Source organism: Leopardus geoffroyi, chromosome B1 (genome assembly GCF_018350155.1).
Source record: "Leopardus geoffroyi isolate Oge1 chromosome B1, O.geoffroyi_Oge1_pat1.0, whole genome shotgun sequence".
Lineage (NCBI taxonomy): Eukaryota > Metazoa > Chordata > Mammalia > Carnivora > Felidae > Leopardus > Leopardus geoffroyi.
Window position 1 is genome coordinate 730,457 of NC_059327.1, and position 18,406 is coordinate 748,862.

General features: G+C 52.7%; 1 protein-coding gene across 9 annotated transcripts in view; it reads left to right on the forward strand.

The window, feature by feature from the left end:
• Positions 1–18,406, forward strand: part of DLGAP2 (DLG associated protein 2) — a 786,292-nt gene that overhangs the window by 366,480 nt on the left and 401,406 nt on the right. The gene's annotated exons all lie outside the window — the stretch shown is intronic.

An 18,406-nucleotide genomic window follows, 5' to 3' on the forward strand; every position in this document is an offset into this window, starting at 1 on the left:
AACGTGTCTCGGTTCCTGGGATGTGTCACTTGCCAGCAAACCAATCAGCACAAAGTTATCAAGAATTTATTGTGTGCAGAGCTTACGTGACTCAGCGTTTCTCCTTATCCGAGTTTTTAGTAAGTTGTAGGTGATAATTAAAGCACTCATACCCAGCAAGCTCCTGCATGGTCAGTGTCCCATCTAGGGTTGAGTGAAGGAAATGGCTTACTCACGAGCATCCATAGTCCTCCAAGATGGGACTGGGAATATCCTTTGTCCACTTTAAATACATTGTCATCGTACACGTGGTCAGTACAGCTGTACCGAGCTGTGCGTACACGATTTCAGTCATGAATTGGAAATTCTAGTGAAGCATTCAGCAAACGAGTGAAGCCTTTCCCTCTGGTTTCTGATGACCTCAGACAGGAGTGAGCAGTGTCCCGGCCCCGGCAGTTTCTGCGGGCCTCTCTGTGGGTCACTGGACCTGAGATGCCCCGTGTCACTTCACAGTGGGACTAGTGGGACTGAGGGCGCCACCCTTCCCTTGTGAAGGCGTCAGGGGCCATTGGCCCCAGATGGGGCCTCTGTACTTGGAAAGTCTTCAAGCGCATTGTGTGAGTGTGGAAGTGTGTAAAAGTGAATGGCGTGCCTCTCACGTTGTGTCTGTTGTGATGATAACAGAGGCAGGGCTCCCCGTGGGCCTGACCACAAGACAGCCTCCACCTCCTGTGGCCGGACGCAGTGCAGCCAGCCCCCGGGAGCCCTGCGCCCTCTCCTGCCATCGAGCACCATGTGGCTGCATAGATGGAGGCTGTCACTTGGGGGGTGGCGGTTGTACCAAGCACTCACTCAGACGTGTGTCACCTTGGAGGGAACCCTTCCTGACACACCAGAGTGGTTCCCCCGTGCTCTGGGGAGTCCGATGATGGCCATTCCCCTCACCAGATTCACCAAGCCCCTGTTCTGTGCATGACCACGGGGCAGCCACCCTCCGGGGTCCAGGCCAAGGAGGAGCTGGGCCGTGCCTCCAGGTTTTCTGGGAAGTGGACATGAGAGATCTTGTCCGGCCTTGGAGATTTCTTTTCCAGCAGGGGAATCTTTTGTGATTGTTTTGTATTATAAACCGAGAAGGATACAGTACGTATGTGTTTTGCTTTGGATCTTACACTCCTCAGCTTATGAGTTTTGAGGCAACAACTTAGTTCTTACACAGAGAGATTCCAGAAGCCACGGTGGCTCTCCACCTGGCATCGTGAGTTTTTGCCTCAGTCTGTGCTGAAGAAGGCCCGCCACGGGGCTGTGAGAGGCTCGAAGTCAGCGTGGCACAGATTTCAAAGCACAAAGCCACACACAGCCCTGGGGCTTCTCACGACAAAACCTCTCTGGGAAGCACGGAGGCTTGACTTTCTCCACAGTCTTGAGGACCAGCCTTGATTTTGTTTCCATTTTGGTCACGTTTGTTTTTGAATTTCATTCCACCAACCAGGTAAGTTGAATAACACCCCAGGTTTTTCACTTGACACGTTATTTTTTTTCCCCAGTGTTATCACAAAAATAGACAACGGTATTAGGATTCTCACTTGGGGTATCAGATATTCTATAACTATAGAATATCTGATGGGTTTATCTCTACCCGGTATCTTACTGATGGCATTCAAGGAAGTGATCGGGGTTCTACTTGGCCTGGGAGGACAGGGTTAGTTTTATGGTGGTGGTTATAAATTGTCAGTAATAATAAATCAGGTCTTAGCTCGACACATGGTCGGCACGATGGCCATTTGTCAGCACACCTGTGTCCCCCGTTGTGCAGAGATGGGCTTGTGGAGGGACCAGTAGCTGATTCATAGATGTACGAAGTGACGTCACATGCCCGGGGCCTGAGATGCAGCCGGCACGCACTAGGTGCTGCTGGGGCGTGGGTGGCCGGTGGGGTCATGGCTGTCAGTTCTGCCGAGCCTCTCAGCTTAACGATCAGAGATTGTCCGTAATAGGATCCAGAAGCAGGAACACCCACAAAACTGCTAGAGACGGTGCAGGTGGCCTCAGCGTGAGGTTGGTAGGGTCAGGGTGTGGACACACGGAAGGACCAACCCCCTTGTGGAAACACTTTCAAATCCACATTGAAAAACCCACCAGCCAGCCCTGTGCCAACATGGTGCTGCCCACGGGCAAACTGTTCTGCAGGGAGCCGAACGTCAATGCTTCCGGGGTGCCAGCCTGTGGGCAGACACGCAGGCAGGTACGCGAGACTGTGATGGGGCCGGCCTGCCCTGCAGGTGCTGACCCCGCGCCCCAGGGCAAGGCGGGAGGCAGCATTTGCGGTGCCTGAGCTAACGCCACAGTTTCCGCGTGTCGGGGGTGGCACGGGTGACAGGGGCAGAGCGGAGAGGAGGCTGCGGGTCGTCCGCTCTGGGGGAAGAGCATCTGTACAGCAGCTTGTCTGTCAAGGGCGGGCGTCATTTGCCACGGCTGTAAATCCAGCCATGGCCGAAACGCCCACAACCACGGTGGAGATGCCTTAACATCAGGGAGAGGAGCTGTGTTTTCATCGATGGAAAACCAATCGATTACAGCGATCACTTTCCTCTTTACTGAAGAAAAATACGTGACTCACTCACCTGTGTTATTAGGAAAGGAAACCCGCAATACAGGAAAGATTAAGTGAGTTTTAAAAGTTTCAGAATAGAAACCATACAATAATCTCACGATCATATGCGATATTTAGTATAAATCTGAAATATGAGGGTACACACATTTCAGCCCCGTGTTAGGGCTCACGAAGCTTACAGTGACTTTCTAGCGTGTTACTTCTTTTCTATTTTGTGACATTAGAGACATAATGTAGCTTAGGAAACGAACATCTGTGCAGAAGCACCTGATTCTGACGTAACGGTCTGAGTGTGGTTTGTACGGCTGAATTATGCACAGTATCTGCCAAAGTGGAGCCCACGAGCCAGAATTTCTCACTTGGGTGCTGACATGGACCTGTGGCGGCCTCTGGAAAGTGCTGATGGCAGATTTCGTGGTATCAGTGGTCTGATCTCTTACCATTGGGATCAAAGTGTCAGATACTAAACTTTTGGAACCGGAGAATCTCAAGTGACGTTGCTGCCTCTTCGCCCTCCCCAGGGCCAGTCCCGTAATACTTCCCAGGGCCGGGTCTCTGTACAGCCGCCTGGGCACTTTGCCCCGTGGGGGCGAGCTCCAGATGTGAGCGGGAGTTACGTACTCGGGATGCAGGGTGACCCCGATGTGTGGAGTGGTCCCGGTGGAGGGCGCTCTGTGAGCAGGGAGTGCCAGAAGCGGGCAGCAGGAGGGCCTGGCGGGGGACACAGAACAGACCATGCACATCTCATGCCATCTGTGAAAGTGACGTGGCCTCCCCAGGTGCAGGGTTACTCCACCTTCTGTCCCTCAGTGGCCGGGTGAGTAGGGGATCAGTGCTCCTGCAGACGAGGCTCAGACGGACGACAGCCAGGAAGGCTTCGGATCTGCTCTGCACTGGTGCTGTCTGTGCTGCACGCCCCGAACGGACCTCAGCTCCGTCCCACCCTCACTTCATCAGCTACTACTCTGTGCTGTCCTTTCACAAGATGCTTCCCCCAGGAACTCCATCCCCACTGGCCCCTGGAGCCACGTCCTCTGTGGGAGCCCAGAACTCCAACCACCCAAGCTTCTCCTGTATGTGTGGAGAAGCTGGGCACAGCCCCGTGGGAGGGGTCTCCACAGACAGAGCCAGCCCAGGTGACAGGGGGCCGTGGGTCCTGCCAAATTGTCCATGGGGCATCTTTTAGGGCCTGAGTGACAGAGGGACTTGGACGTTAGGATGAAGGGAGGGGAAGGGAAGGAAATGACCCACGCATGTCTGCCCACAACACGACCTGAAAGCTAGGTCCCAAGTCTGCGCATCTCCACCACGTATCTTGTAAAGGTTTTCATTCCGACTCCTGGTGGCCAGAATACAGTGCAGGTGCGGTGGAGGTGGGGAGAAGTGGGACCTCCCCACCCCGGGCAGAACCAGCCTGCCCTCTGCTTTAACCCATCCCTGGCTTCTGGAAGGACAAAGCTGCAAATCCTCAGCCTGACAAACCCTTGGGCCTGCAGGGTTCGCACAAAGGTGTGCAAGGAGCAGTCTGGACGGGCTGATTTCCACTCTTCTCTGCGCCCCAGCTCCTCTTGTGGGGGCCTCCTCCTTCGGCCGCAGCCAATGGGACCCAGAACCTTCTGACCGGGTGTGCTGTGGGCTCAGGACTTAGAGCACAGCCACTGTGAACTCTCATAGAGTCCGTCTGTTCACTTGTTATTGGCCTGAACTGCATTGTGCTAATTAAATTAACTCAGTAATTCATTCATCAGGTGTTTATTCAAGTGCATCCTTGTCGCCGGGTACTGTCTCAGCGCAGGAAATAGGACGTGAGCCCTGCCCTAATGGGATCACTTAGATGCTGTACGTTGGCACTAAATAGTACTTTCATTTTTGTCTTTTTTAATGTTTATTTATTTTTGAGAGACAGAGCGTGAGCCGGGTAGGGTCAGAGGGAGAGGGAGACACAGAATCCAAAGCAGGCTCCAGACTCTGAGCTGTCAGCACGGAGCCTGACGCGGGGCTCGAACCCACGAGCTGTGAGATCATGACCTGAGCCGAAGTCGGATGTTCAACCGACTGAGCCACCCAGGCACCCCAGGACTTTCATTCATTTAAAGTTCTCACTTTTATTTGTCAAAATTATGTTTCTAGCGAAGTTATTTCCTACGCAAATTTTACAAACAATATCGTGAATATTTTTTATTTAAAAAAGACGGATTTTCACAACTTCTAGCTCTTATTACTTTGATTTTTCTTGTGTGGTTTTCAGTTCTAAAATGCCGTATCTCCCTCTGTTACATTTTAGAAAGTGAATTTTTTTCAGGAAAGTTTAACACTTCTTCTGCTTTGTAGATGGCAACCTACTGTATCGGGCAAGCCTGTGACTGTTGTCCTGGGGTTTGTCCTTGTGGGTTTTCTCCTTCTGGCCAGTCCGGGAGAAGACGTTCCCGAGGGATTTCCCCAGGTAATTAATGAACCCCCTGTTGTCTGGGCTTCGTCTGAGGAGGGCACCCCGCAGTTTTGTTGGTCAGGCAGCTGCCCGGGGTCCCTGGCACCCTTCCCAGGACTTGTTTGGATTAAAGCACGGCCTGTATCCCCACCTTCTTCCCCGCAGGGGGCCGGGCTGGAGGCGAGGTCACCAGCTTTTGCCCCTCATAGGGCCCCTGCCTGTAGACCTGCTCTTCGGCCCGAACCCGGCCCTGTGCCCGGGGCCAGTTTGATTTTGGAGTTCACCATGTGGTTCACCCTCTGACTGTTGGCTTTTCCCATCTCTGAATGTGCAGTGGGGGGAAGACTTCACAGGAGAGTGTCTCGTCTGGCGGGGGGAACCGCCTCACGCTATGGCTTGCCTTGGCGTTCTCATAGACCGCGAGAACACTCACAAGAAACATTGCTCCCGTTTGCTGGTGTCTGGTTTCATTATTTTATCTTTTCTGGGAACACTAGGTTCCAGGATATCATACGGCAGTGCAATCTTTCAGGTCAAAAACAAAACGTCTCCGGTCATGATCAGGATGGTTTCCTCACTTTCCATGAATGGATGATGGTATTTAAGCAGCTTCTGAGTTTTGAAGAAAAGAAGAAGCATTTGTGAAAGCCTCCTGATGTACGTCGATTATGCCGGGAGCTATCACTCGAAGGTTTTGGTTCCAGGAGACTGATCATAAGCCAGAGATCTCAGGAGCTGGAACACACACGTGGGTTGCTGGAGTCGGACACACACAGGCACTCGAAAGCGATTGCTCCCATCCATTTTCCTCCAGTCATTCTGGCCACCGCAGTGTTGGCCGCGGACGGAGACGCACACGTGCCGTTGCCGGGCCATCGTGGGGAGCGGCAGAGCAAGACGGCCCCAGCCGGGCAGCAGAGGGCACAGGCCCGGCTCTCAGCCAGCCGGGCTGCGTGACTGGCGTTCGAGCACAGTGCAGTCCCCGGGCGTCCTCCACATGAAGCTCGACCTTGTTTCCTTGGTCTTAGATGATTCTAAATGACCCACGCTGAGTTGATAACCTAAAAGTACACGGGACATAATTTAAGCTTACCTTGTAAGTATGGTGGTGGCATTCTTCAGGGCACTTGCTGTGCAAAGTGACTGAATTCCTGGTCCAGGGACGTCTGCAGCTGCTGGCTCCCAGGCTTCTGTCCGTTCACCTGACAGACCTCCGCCGTCCGCCATGCGGGGCTGGGGCGCCAGGTCGGGTATGGAGTGTGTGTCTGCGGTGGGCCGGTTACGGGGCACCCGTCTCGAGGGACGCGCTGGTGCAGGAGACGTTCCTCGGCCGCATGGGGTCAGAGTTGCAGTCGGAATACCACAGTGGCCCCGGGTCAGGGAGACCCAGTGGGCCCTGAGCTACGTGGAAGGCTGATCGGGAACCAGGTTTTCCAGAAATCTAGGGGGACGGGACAACGTGAGGAAGAAGTGCATTCTCGGGGCGGCGGTGGGCTGGGGGGGGGGTGCGGACTCTCCACACATCAGGGAGACCCGGCGCGCTGTCCCCTTTCCTCTAGGTGCGCAGCCGGCAGGGGGCCCTCGTGGGTGACGGGCGGGACACTAGGCTGTGGCCGCTCACAGGAGGTGGCGCTCAGAGCCCTGCTGCCCACCCACCCTTGTTGTGGGGACCAGTACATCAATGTCTCTCTTTTCCCTGGGAACAGAAATTGCATTGTTTTCTCCACAGAGTAGCCAGATAACAGTAGACAGTTCAGATTAAAGCACAAAAATAAATTCATGAACTCAATCAAGGCCCCCCCTCGCCCCCCCATATAACCTGCTCAACACCTCCTGCCTGTAGGTCTCAGAGAATCTGTTTTGTTGACTATGGAAATTTCTGTAATGACACTTAGGCCACGGGCCATAAATTACTTACTGGCAACCTAGGATGAGCATGGAAATGTTTTTGTGTCCTTGACTTTTTTAAACTGCAGAAGCAGAGTGAGGCTCAGCCCTGGCGTGTCAAGACAGACCCAGGCGTGCGTGTGCGTGTGGGGCGTGGCTTCTGCGAGTCTCTGTGGCACGTCTCCCCAGGGACCTGGGTGAACAGCAACAGCTGTAAAAATCGCATTAGCGTTGTATTTGGGGGTGAAAACGGGCTTCACTTACAGAAGAAAAGTCTATTATCAAACTTAATTTGATCACCTGATGTACTCGTGGCAATAACAGTGGCATGTCATGTGTCACTTAGGCTCCCGTAAAGAGCGGGGACTTGATAGTCTGGTTGTGAGTCCCTCAATGCAGGGGTGAGGGGGGACTGAGAGATCTAGACGGTGCTGGTAGTACATCCATCCCCGTGTTTTGCCGTGACTTCGTTTTGTCAAGCTCTCGGAGACCGTGTGTGTGGCTAAAGCTGGGCACCTTTGAGAACCTGGCACTGGGTCCACCTTGAGGTCGTGCTGAACGGTATGTGCCGTCCTCCCCGGATTTTGTGCTGACGGGAGCCGGGAATTACGGTCATTGAGCGTGTGGTGGCCTGTGAGGCACGTGGACTTCGGGTGTAGACAAGCTTAGCCTCAGACCATGTTTCCAGCCTTTATCCCTGCAAACACGGCATCCACGCGGGCTATCGTGCGGACATGGGCGTGTGGCGGGCTCCCGCCGGCACAGCTGTGAGTGGGGCCGTGTGGGAGAGCCCACCAGGACGCATCACCCCAGGGGAGCTGGTTTCAGCGTGTCTTCCGGACTGCGAGCCGTGAGGTCACGCTCTGCACACTGCTCCGAGTATTTAAGGCGCAGATGGACGGATGAAGCGATAAGCCATTCTAGCTGGAAGGGATGGTTCTCCGAGATGCTGCCCTCCCAGGGTCCTCGTGAAGGTAACTGGTTTAGTGACATAATCAGAGCTCAGACCCTGTAAAACTCTGTGTCCCTTCTGGTTCCTCTGGGGCTGCTTCGAGGGGCTGGAAGCTGAGAGTAGTAAGGACACATGGCCCGGAGGTGTCTGTGATGCCTACGTGCAGAGCAGGACAGAAAGTGGGGTGTGTGACAGTCACCCCAGTCCCGTTTGGGCTCCCTGAGCTGGGATGGATATGGTGGCCACGTTCACCCACATCCTTATGAGATACCAGGGGCAGGAAGACCAGACGCGGGGCAGAACCACATGCGGCCAAGCATCTCCAAAGCTGACCAGCAGGGCGCCACCTGGCGGGTTCTTGGACCTACTCGCAGGTCAGGTTCACACACGTGGTGGGCAGGCTGTAGAAACTAGGAGGAGTCAGCCCTGGAGACTATGCTGACCTTGTATTAACGGTTTTATAATCTTACTTTCCTAGGCGTATAGCAATATAGTCAACCTAGTCTGATGACCTAGTTGTATGTAAATAGTATGTAATTACATGTAGGATTATATCACATATAATCTATATAATGTAATAGTCCAATACATAATCACATGTGATTACATATAAGTAATTACATCTGTGTTGATGAAAAACAAACCTTTTAGAATTTCTAAAAGGACAGAAGGGACTTCCTTCTGAGCCCATCAGGACAGCTGCCCAGAAGACAACCGTCACAAGGAGGAGAGTGCTTCAGAAAGGGAATAATTGGTGTAGGGGGATACAGTTTTTTCCAGAAAAGGTTAAAAATCATTACACAAAGGGTGTTTGGGAAAGTTGCAGTCCTTCCATTTCTAGTATTTGCAGGACTGTGTGCTTTAATCCTACGGACCCTGGGAAATGTCTTCCTTTTCCTTACCTTATGTGTTCAGAACGCTCCATTTTGGTTATTTTCTTTAACGAAGCGGATGCACGGTATGTGCTCAGGGCACCAGTGGAGCCCGTGCCTGGACGTTTTGCCGAGTCATGTTGACCTTGGTAAATGTTGGAGTTTGGCTTCCGTGGGAGCCCAGGAGCAGGGCCCACAAACATTGGAGCATTGAAAATGTCCTTTATCATCTGGTAACTATATGTATGTCTATTTCGTCTAAACGCCCCGGTCCTGTGAATGATCTTTGCTCAGTGAGTTAAGAGTTTGAATGGGTGCATTTAGATCTTCTCCCCTAGCTCAGCTGTTTGGATGCCTCGTGTCCCACAAATGCACTTTAGTTTGGATCCTTTGCCAAAGCCACATATTTATTTATCTGTTCTCCGTATGTTACTGGAGTATTTTTTGCTCCGGGGAGGAATTACATCGGCAAACCTCGGTGTTTTATCAGGTCCAGATAGAGAAATACATGCTCTCCTGGCCAAGCTGTACCATCTGTCGCCAGGAGGCAGCCTCACTCTCCCCCGATATCCATGCAAAGCGAAGTCCGTGCCCGTGGCCACGCACTTCTGGACGCAGGATGGTGATGTCAAATATTGGCAGTTTATTGGCAAATATTGGCTTTGTTTCTTTGTGCCTTTCCTCCTGGCCAACGTTTATTTCCATTACATTTAAGTCTCAAAGAGAGAAAACGGATAAAGCCCTTAGAGGCTTACCTGATGCTTCGGTGATTTGCATCTTGAAGGGAAATGTCTGTATGTGAGGGGCTGTGGTTAGGGTTTGGGGCCCGGGCATCTCATCACAGGGCACGTGGGCCACATGCCAGCGAAGGGACCAGCGAATATCAGCATCGGGGGTGCGTACCGAAGTAGGGATCCAGGGCCTCACTGGAGAGGATCGTGAACCCCAGAGGGCTGCTCGGAGGCGACAGAAGGTGAATTTGGGGGAGATGGTTTGCCCAGGAGTGCATGCCCAGGTGATTTCTCAGAGGTAATTCACAGAGTTGCCACTTCCTGGCATTTGCCATCAAGGACTGTGATCACCCTTTTCCCATTAGGACAACCCTGCCCATCCCTAGAGCAGCTGGTGGCCTGCAGAGGGTGAGCCTCCATCAGGTCGAGTGGATTCACAGGCAGATGCCCATTCACTTTGCCTTTGTGCCATTGCTTTGGTGTGGAGGCCCTTCCTGACGTAGCCAGACGTGCAGACCAGTTAGTGATGGGGTTAGACCAGAACAGCGTGGGGTTTCGTGTGGCATTTAGAGAGAGACAAACACTTATGTAGGCTTGGGCATTGCCTTTGTTCTTCTCCAGGTAGAGTTTTAAGGACCACGTCATTTGCCCTGATTCTAAACACGAATTAAGTTGCCATCCAACTTCCTCAAATCGTTTTGGGGAAAGGTACAAAATGGGACACTTTGCAACTTCAGGCTTGTGAGTTTTCTCCACTGTGACCAAGAATCCTATTGTGACCCTGCTTTGTTAATTCTGGGAAAGACCCTGGGTCACGGTGTACCCTTGTCAGCACTTGGTCCTTAGCTACAAGAGAAACAGGAAGTTCCCCGCTTGCCCAGCCCTCCAGAGTCCCCTGGCACTGCTCCTTATATTAGGAGGGGTGGTCTGCACTGCCCGAGCCAGCCTCTGCTCCTGCAGACATGCCTGCCTGCTCTTAGGTCTCCGTTTCACCTGCCAGATGTCCCTATAGATTTGTTCTGAGCCTCTGAATAAAACTGCCAGTTTATGTCAGGAGTTAAGTTTAATACAGGCTTAAACTGGTGGTAAAAAGTAATATCAGGTGACTTTTCTATACCTTGGTATTGTGCCAAAGAGCCTAGAGTGTTTTATTATACTTAATTTCTCTTAATCCCCTGAATGACCAAAGAAAGCAAAAGGCAATGCATATCCTTGTTGCCGTGATCACTTAATATTTCAGAGAAGGTACACCCGGCGTCAGGATGGGAACCCAGCTTTCCAGAGAGATCCTCTCCTGCCAGGCCTCGTGGAGCACGTAACACCTGAGGGAATACGTCAATTGGTAGCTCTGGTGAGAAGACATGGCCTGTTGTTTCCAAGGACTCCACAGCTCATTCTTCACACCTTCCCCTGATTCTAAACAAGATTCTGCAAGTCTCGGTGCTGCATAGGAGTCCCCTGACAGAATGAGTTCTGCACCTTTACTATCCTATCAGTATTCATTTGGTATTATTAATATTAAAAATATATTTTCTCCTTAATTCAGGAAGGTGAAATAAATACAGTATTGTGTAATTAACTCTCCAAGGTGCTTATGCAGGATCGTCTTCAATAATTCTGCTTTCCTGTGTCTCTTGCAGCAGAGTTTGCTTTATTAAAATACATGAAATGATACCAGAATGCCAGTTACTACGTTAGCATACACTTAGGCAGTCGTAATAGTTTTATACAATGTAAGTGTGCGTATGAAATTTTCTCAGCTGAATGCGAAAAGTATTTTTGGGTCTGTAGCATGCCCTTAAATGTGCACCCTGCGATCGCCAAGAATAAATAGGCTAAGGATCCCTCCACGTGCAATTCTGGCTGTTGCGCACACATCAGTATGTGAAAACGGTGACTGGTGGATGGAAAATTGAAGCATCCCCTTAGAAATACAGATTGGATTCTTGTTTGAGGAAATGCAACTACGATATTTGGTGCTTGTTACTAGCCAATTAAAGCGAAAAGAGGGGCACCCGGGTGGCTCAGTTGGTTGAGCGCCCGACTTCGGCTTCTGTCACGATCTCGCGGTTCGTGAGTTTGAGCCCCGCGTCGGGCTCTGTGCTGACAGCTGGGAGGCTGGAGCCTGCTTCAGATTCTGTGTCTCCCTCTCTCTCTGCCCCTCCCCTGCTCGTGCTCTGTCTCTCTCAAAAATAAATAATAAACATTAAGAAAAAAAAAGTGAAAACATCACGGAGCGCCTAGTAGCTCAGTCGGTTAAGTGCCCGACTCGACTCCGGTCATGACGTCATCATGGTTTGTGACATTGAGCTCCGTGTCGGGCTCTGTGCTGATGGTGCCAAGCCCACTTGGGATTCTCTCTCTCCCTTTTACCTCTCTGTCCATCCTGCACTCATGCACTCTCTCAAAATAAAAGTGAAGAATCACGTCGTTTGTTTTGATTTGAATGGAGAAATACTCACAAAGGGTTATTGAGTATTGAGATTATGTTCCTATCAGTTCCATAAGTTGAATAATCAAATCAAAACAGATATGCCTTCCCAGTGACATAAATGTCCTTCATTGTTTCCAAACTAATGAGCACAGAAATTATGATACATTTCTCTTGTAAAGCCAAATGTACTCTGTTTAGTGGTATGTAGTTTACATCCAGCAAAGTGCTCAGATACTGGCTGTGCTTGTGCCCACAACACACACACTAGTCATGGTGCCAAGCTTGTCTACACTCCAGAAACCCCGGCGTGGGCCTTCTGGTCACCACGGATGAGCCGGCTGTGATTCCCCAAGCGAGCCTTCACTTAGCGCAGGTGCATGCGGGAGGCGTCCTACTACTGTTTTCGTGGTCTGCAGTGAGATGAATGAAAGCTACATCACATCACCCGGTCCCGAGGATGCACGGTGCGAAAACACTCACGTTGAAGGGAGGAAGCCCGTTGCTTCCATGAAGATGGGCCGCAGCTCTGGAAAGCGCGTCCTCAGCAGGAAGCTGCTGACGGGTCGTGGCCGGAGTGCCATGGGCCGATGTGGAGGGACTGTGGCCACTCGGTTCTGCCTCCTCCTGGCCGCGTGGTGGCCCATGACTCTGGCACTTCCTGTGCAACCCAAAGCGTATTTCTCCTGTTCCTCGTGTGCGATGAGTTGATACAAGTTCACGTTTTAGGTGAATGTAGGTACTGTGGAAGAATGTGGCTGAAGGACAGGAAGGAGTTCCATGGCTGCAAGTTCATGAATGCATCCTGGGGGCCAGAGGTGGGGGAGGGAGAGTCATCCCCCTGCTGGGTTGTGCTGGGCGAGGAGCTGATCTTCAGAAGCATTTCTGTGTGGCACTCTGCACGTGCAATGCTAGGTTATGTGCCCTTAGTGCCTTGCTCACGGAGGTGACCTCCCACGGTCCTGTTCCAGGTACCGTGTAAGCGTGTGTGAATCCCCCTGTTCTGGATACAAATGTGCAAGAAGGGCACCTGACATTAGTCCCTTGAGGTCCCCTGATTGTTTGTGGCAAATGGAACGGAGTGTCCTCCTCACACACACAGCATCAGTTAGACCGCTGAGCTCCTGGACGCTGACTTGAGCAGGAGGCTGCCGTTGCCCTCACTTCATGGCTGTTGCTTGGCAGGGTGGGCATTTCCCCCTCCCTACAGGCCACTGGGGTCTTGCTGCCACACAAGGCAGAGCTCAAGGGGGAGCAGAGTGGTGCTGTGCAGGTCACAACACCACGCCAGCCGCCTCCAGCCAGGCTGGCCTTCTGCCCGGCGGGAAGGGAGTAACACTGTGGGGGAGCGGCCAGGCTGGGAGGCGGGCACTTGGAACGCGTGGCATCGGCTCCCGGCTCCCTGGCTGGCCTTCCTGAACCAGCTCGCCGGTGATGCTGGGGGAGAGCAGCTGGGGAAGCAGGTATTTGAGGGCCAGCTAGAACAATGTGAGAGGACTGTTGTCTATAGGACACAGTCCTTGCTCTCAGAGGCTTCTGGTTGCTTAGGCAGCTGCCCGTTGCACAACCGTGTGTGTCGGATGCTGGCTCCGCATGGGTGCTGAGAGAGGAAAACAAGGCTTTGACCCGGATCTGAGAGCTGGTGTGCAGGAAGATGGCAGCAGACAAGTCATTACTGTAGAGCCGACTGTTTATGAGAATGGACGTGTCTGCTGAGTTCTCTGAGCCGTGGAGTAGCATGCGAGTCCGAGTTCTCCAGAGAAACAGAGCCATAGGGCATGCAAGTGTATATATTTAGAAGGAGGTTTATTCTAAGGGCTTGGCTCACACGATTATGGAGGGAGGCAGCTCCAAGATCTGCAAGGTGAGTCGCCAAGCTGGAGCCCCAGGACAGCCGATGGTGCAGCGTCAGTCTGAAGGCTGGTGGGCAGGGCAAATTCTCTTACTGGAGAGAGGCTCAGCCTTTTTGTGCTTTTCAGGCCTTCATCTGATTGGACGAGGCCCACCCATGTTAGGAAGGACAGTCTGCTTTGCGCAGTCTACCTATCCAATGTTAATGTAAAAACACCATCACAGACACACCCACGGGGTGTTTTACCACACGTCTGGGTTCCCCGTGCCTCAGTTGAGTTGACAACTCAGTCAACCATCAGGAGGGAAGACTGAAGACCTTGTCCTATGGACAAGCTGGACCCCAGTCTCCAGATGCTCTGCCCAGGTGATGATTGCTGAGGAGGTTTAGTGGGTGGGCTAGGCATGAATGAAGAGAAGTTCAGGTTTCTGGTTTGGTTCTAGAAATGTGTAACAGCGTTACTAATACAGGGTGCACATTGGCGTAGCCCCAAATTAAAGTGTGCTGAGTTGGAATCCAGAAACACCATGGTGCTTTAGTATTTAGCCACATGACATCCCCACACGTATAAATGTGGCTGTGTCATGTGATGTGACCACAGTCCATCACAGTCCTTAGGATACAGCTGATCATTGTCCAAACCCACGCTAGTTCCCCGAGCTCCTGACCCAGCTCGTCCCAGGTAACCAACCTGCAGGCCTCCTGTAGATGTTCTTAGGTCATTTGTCTTATTATTTTGGGGAAAAAGACATTTTGGGAACACTTTGTATATATGAGACAGTATTTTGTTTTTAAAGAAATTTAAAGAAATGTTTCAGGGTCAAGTTCCTATCTTCGTGGATCTTACAGTCTGTTGGGAAAAGTAATGTGTATAATATTAGAAGCCGAGTAAGATGGAAATCAGTGATCCCAGCCACGGAGCATGTGATGTGCTTTCAGCGTGTGCCAGAGACAGAGACAATTTCAGTCCCAAGAGCAGTGACCCTGGGCAGGGTGGAAGGGGAGAGTGGGTTTCACAGACTGGTGGGAACAGCATTAGCAAAGTAGGAAAGGTCATGGCTCAGGAACGTTCGGGATCAGTGAGTGCACAGGTGCAGGACTTCTCTGGTGCACCTGCCAGGGTGCGACTGGAGAGAAACGGAGCTCGCGGTGGCCATGGTCAGGTGTCGGTGCAAGGAGCCCGGGCTCCGCCCGGGGCAGGGGCAGTGAGGCTACAGGGAGCGTTCAGGCTTGATGTCCTTGAAGAGACAAGTGGAGATGGGGGCAGACACGACGTCTGTGGTGGACGTGGAAGAGTGCTGGCTGAGTGGCTGTGGTCTGGGGACCCAGCAAGGAGCACCTGTGGGGCTTAGGACGGAGGGCTCCCCAGGGCGAAAGCCACACAAGATGTGGGGTTTCGGCAGAGCAGGGACTCCAGAGCCGTCTTAATTCACAGGTCAAAGAAAATAATTATAATGGCCAAGATGGCCAATTTGTAACCTGCCCAATGATTTATTTTTAGATCGCAGATTGGTTGGTGTTTGGTGTGTGTGTGCAAGTGTGTTTCCTGATAGGAACATTTGATCTAATTAGTGGGCTCCACTGGTCTACACAGCACACTGCTGAAAACAGTTGTCAACGTTTATGCACCAGAACGGATTCCAAGTGCTAAAAATATACTCCTGATTTAGCGATGGCAGCAGCCTATGGAGGCAGAGGCCGCTGGTACCTTCCTGTCGTACACAAAACAGTAAACAACACGCGGGGGGGGGGGGGGGAGTGGCGGCACGCCGAGGGAGGGTTTGCAGTGAGGCCCTGGGCCCCCTGTGAGGTAGGAAGAGCAAATTGCACTCAGTCCCTGTTCACGCTATGGCATCATTATTAACAGACGCACAGAACAGGGAACGTTTGCGAGCCTTCCAGGAGACAGGAGTCCTGGCCCTGCCATTTATTAGCTGTGTGACCTTGGGTGAATTTATTTCACGTCTCCGGGCCTTTACTTATTTACTCATAAAGTAGAAATAAGAGCATCTAATTCATGTCACTTTGCTATTTTTCACGTCACTGTTATGTGGCGGGCATCGAACTGAAATGGAGTGTGTTTGCGTTTCGTTTGAAGCTGCGCCACCTCGCCACGCTATCCAGGAGCCTGTGAGGCGTGTATCACTCACTCCACAACCTAAAACTATACTAGAATGTGTCCTTGAAAATTTAAATCTCAAGATAAACTAGTGATGACATCATATATTAAGATACGAGGCATTTGAGGTTCCTTCGTTCAACATGGGAGACCCCGTGAAAATGGGCACGGCTGGCAGAGGTGGATGGCACGATGAATGTGACCCCGAGTGTGAGAGCTCATGGGACGTCGTGCTGTCATGTCTCAGCTGGGCTCTCTCTCCCTTACCGCTCAGGGCTGTCTGAGCAGAGGCTGCTGTGTGGGACGCAGGACCAGATGGTGTGGCCGAAACCACTGCCCCCTGGAGCCCGCGGGACACATGGGGAGAAGTGTCCCCCTCCTTCTGGGCAGTTGGTGGGGGGGATGTCGTGCATGAGCATTTTCTAGAGCAGGGTTGACTGAGTCTTGGAGAGTAAGTGAGGACTTTCCAGCTGGGCCCTAGGCTGGGGGTGGGCTGCACAGTCCTTGGAGGCAGTGAGAGGGGCTGAGTGGATACAGTATAGAAGGGACAGACAGCACGGTGCAGGAGCAGAGATGGCACGAGCGAAGTCTGGGAGAGAGGCAGGGCCGCGTGACGCCACAGACACCCCACGGTGGTGAGTGCTGGCCAAGCTCCAGGCCCTGCTCCGTTTAGACACGTGCTCGTGCCGTCGCGGAAGTTGCCTGCTTGGCCCCAAATCCTAGAGCTGAGCGTGGAGGAGGCAGACACAGACCCAGGCTCTTCCCTCTGAATCCAAACGCACTGGGCCTTTCCCTGTGCGCCAGAATCCCCTGCAGGAGTTACGCGTGTCCCCCTCACATCACCAAGAGCCCTGTACGCTGTGGAAAGGAGGTAAACGTCTGTCTGGAGCCAGAGCAGAGCGAAGGGCTTGGCCCAGCGGGTCCCGAAGCGACCTGGTTTCCCAGGAAAACACCAGGGCGCTGCCGTCCGTCATCACAGTGGTGGCTGCAGTTTGCCGAGCGCCTCCTGTGAGCCACACTCTGTCTGCCGTCCTCTTACTTCACGTGTCCTTACACAAACCTGCGAGAGGTGGCTTCCTGTGATGTGGTTCAGTTCACAGGGGCCTCTGAGGCTCTGTCTGCCAGACCACGGGGTGCGGGTCAGTGAGTGCGCGGCTTTGTGAGACGCTGAGTTTCTCTCAGTGCCGTCATCCTGAGTCGTTCTCGGCGCCACGGCGTTTCCAGCAACACTAGGTCTCCCGCAGACACGGGTGACTCCCAGCGGTGCCACGAACGTAAGATCAAACGTTTCCATTAAACGCGGGCAGACAGGACACTTGAGTGGCTGTGAGAGTCTTTTGATATAGAGGTTGTTCGATCGTGAGGGGAACATCCCGACGTCTGTCGGTCACTTACGGGATCCCTATTTCAATAGAATAGGATGGTGGAAACAAAACACCAAACCACAGGGAAAAGCAGTAGAATACAAGATACATGGGAGAAAAATCAGCAACTAGCTCATGAGGAAATGCCACGAGACCCAGTGCATAGTTTAAATAGTCACAGACAGGCTCAAGCCAGCCATGGACAGTGCTCCGGAACCAGACAGCACGGAGTCCTGGCTCCATCTGGACCTGCCCTCAACCATGGCCCCCGGATGCGGGTCCCCACCCCAGCACTTGCTTTCCCATTTCCCTGTGCTGACGAGGGTCTGGCGGCTGAGCGCTGGGACCCTGGAGACCACCGTCTGGGGTCAAGTCCTGCCGTGGCCACCTCTCAGCTGGGTGACCTCCCGGACCACTGCCCTCCGTGACTCAGTGTCTGCATCTGTCAGATGGAAGGTTTGGGGAGGGCACGTTGGCAGGGCTGGTGTCAAGATTAAAATGGATCGATGTGTCCGAGGCATTGAGGGCAGTGCCTGGCCACGGAGCACGTGGCGTGGCGATTATTCACACGGGTTCCGTGATGTCAGAGCATCTGGAAAATATGGGGGCTCTTGGAGTAGCAAACGTAGCTCCTTGTTATTATCACAATCTGCAGTGGCAGAAGTGTGACCATGTCAAGAAGGAGTTTTGGGGTGCTTCTCCATCACCTTTTTGTGCACGCGGTCATGCTCTCGGCCACACGCACTGTAACCAGTATGTGGGCCTTAGAGCAGCGCCCACAGACTTAGCTGTTGGAGCTTCACAATAACCCTGAGGGAGAAGGAAAGTCCCGGGGGAATTGCCGTGAGCATGTCTGCAGGGCAGTTTTGAAAGTCGTCCCCTGCACTGGCCCTAAGGGGTCGACGTCGTCTTGGAGGTTCTCTGAGGAGCAAGCCGCAGGGTCCCCGGACTGCCCTTGATCCCAGTCTTCCTGTGATGTTGGACGTGACTCCTCCTCCAGCCTCCACGCCTGCCTGCGGCACCCACCCCGCGGCCCGCAGCCCAGCATCTTAGAAGTTTGCCCCAGATACCACGTGGTACTCGAGAGACGTTGTGTGTCTTCCTTTCATTCTCAGCCTGTTCCCAAATCAAACAGAGCAAGCTCCGGCCACAGTCAAGAAAACAGGAGTGGGTTTTGGGG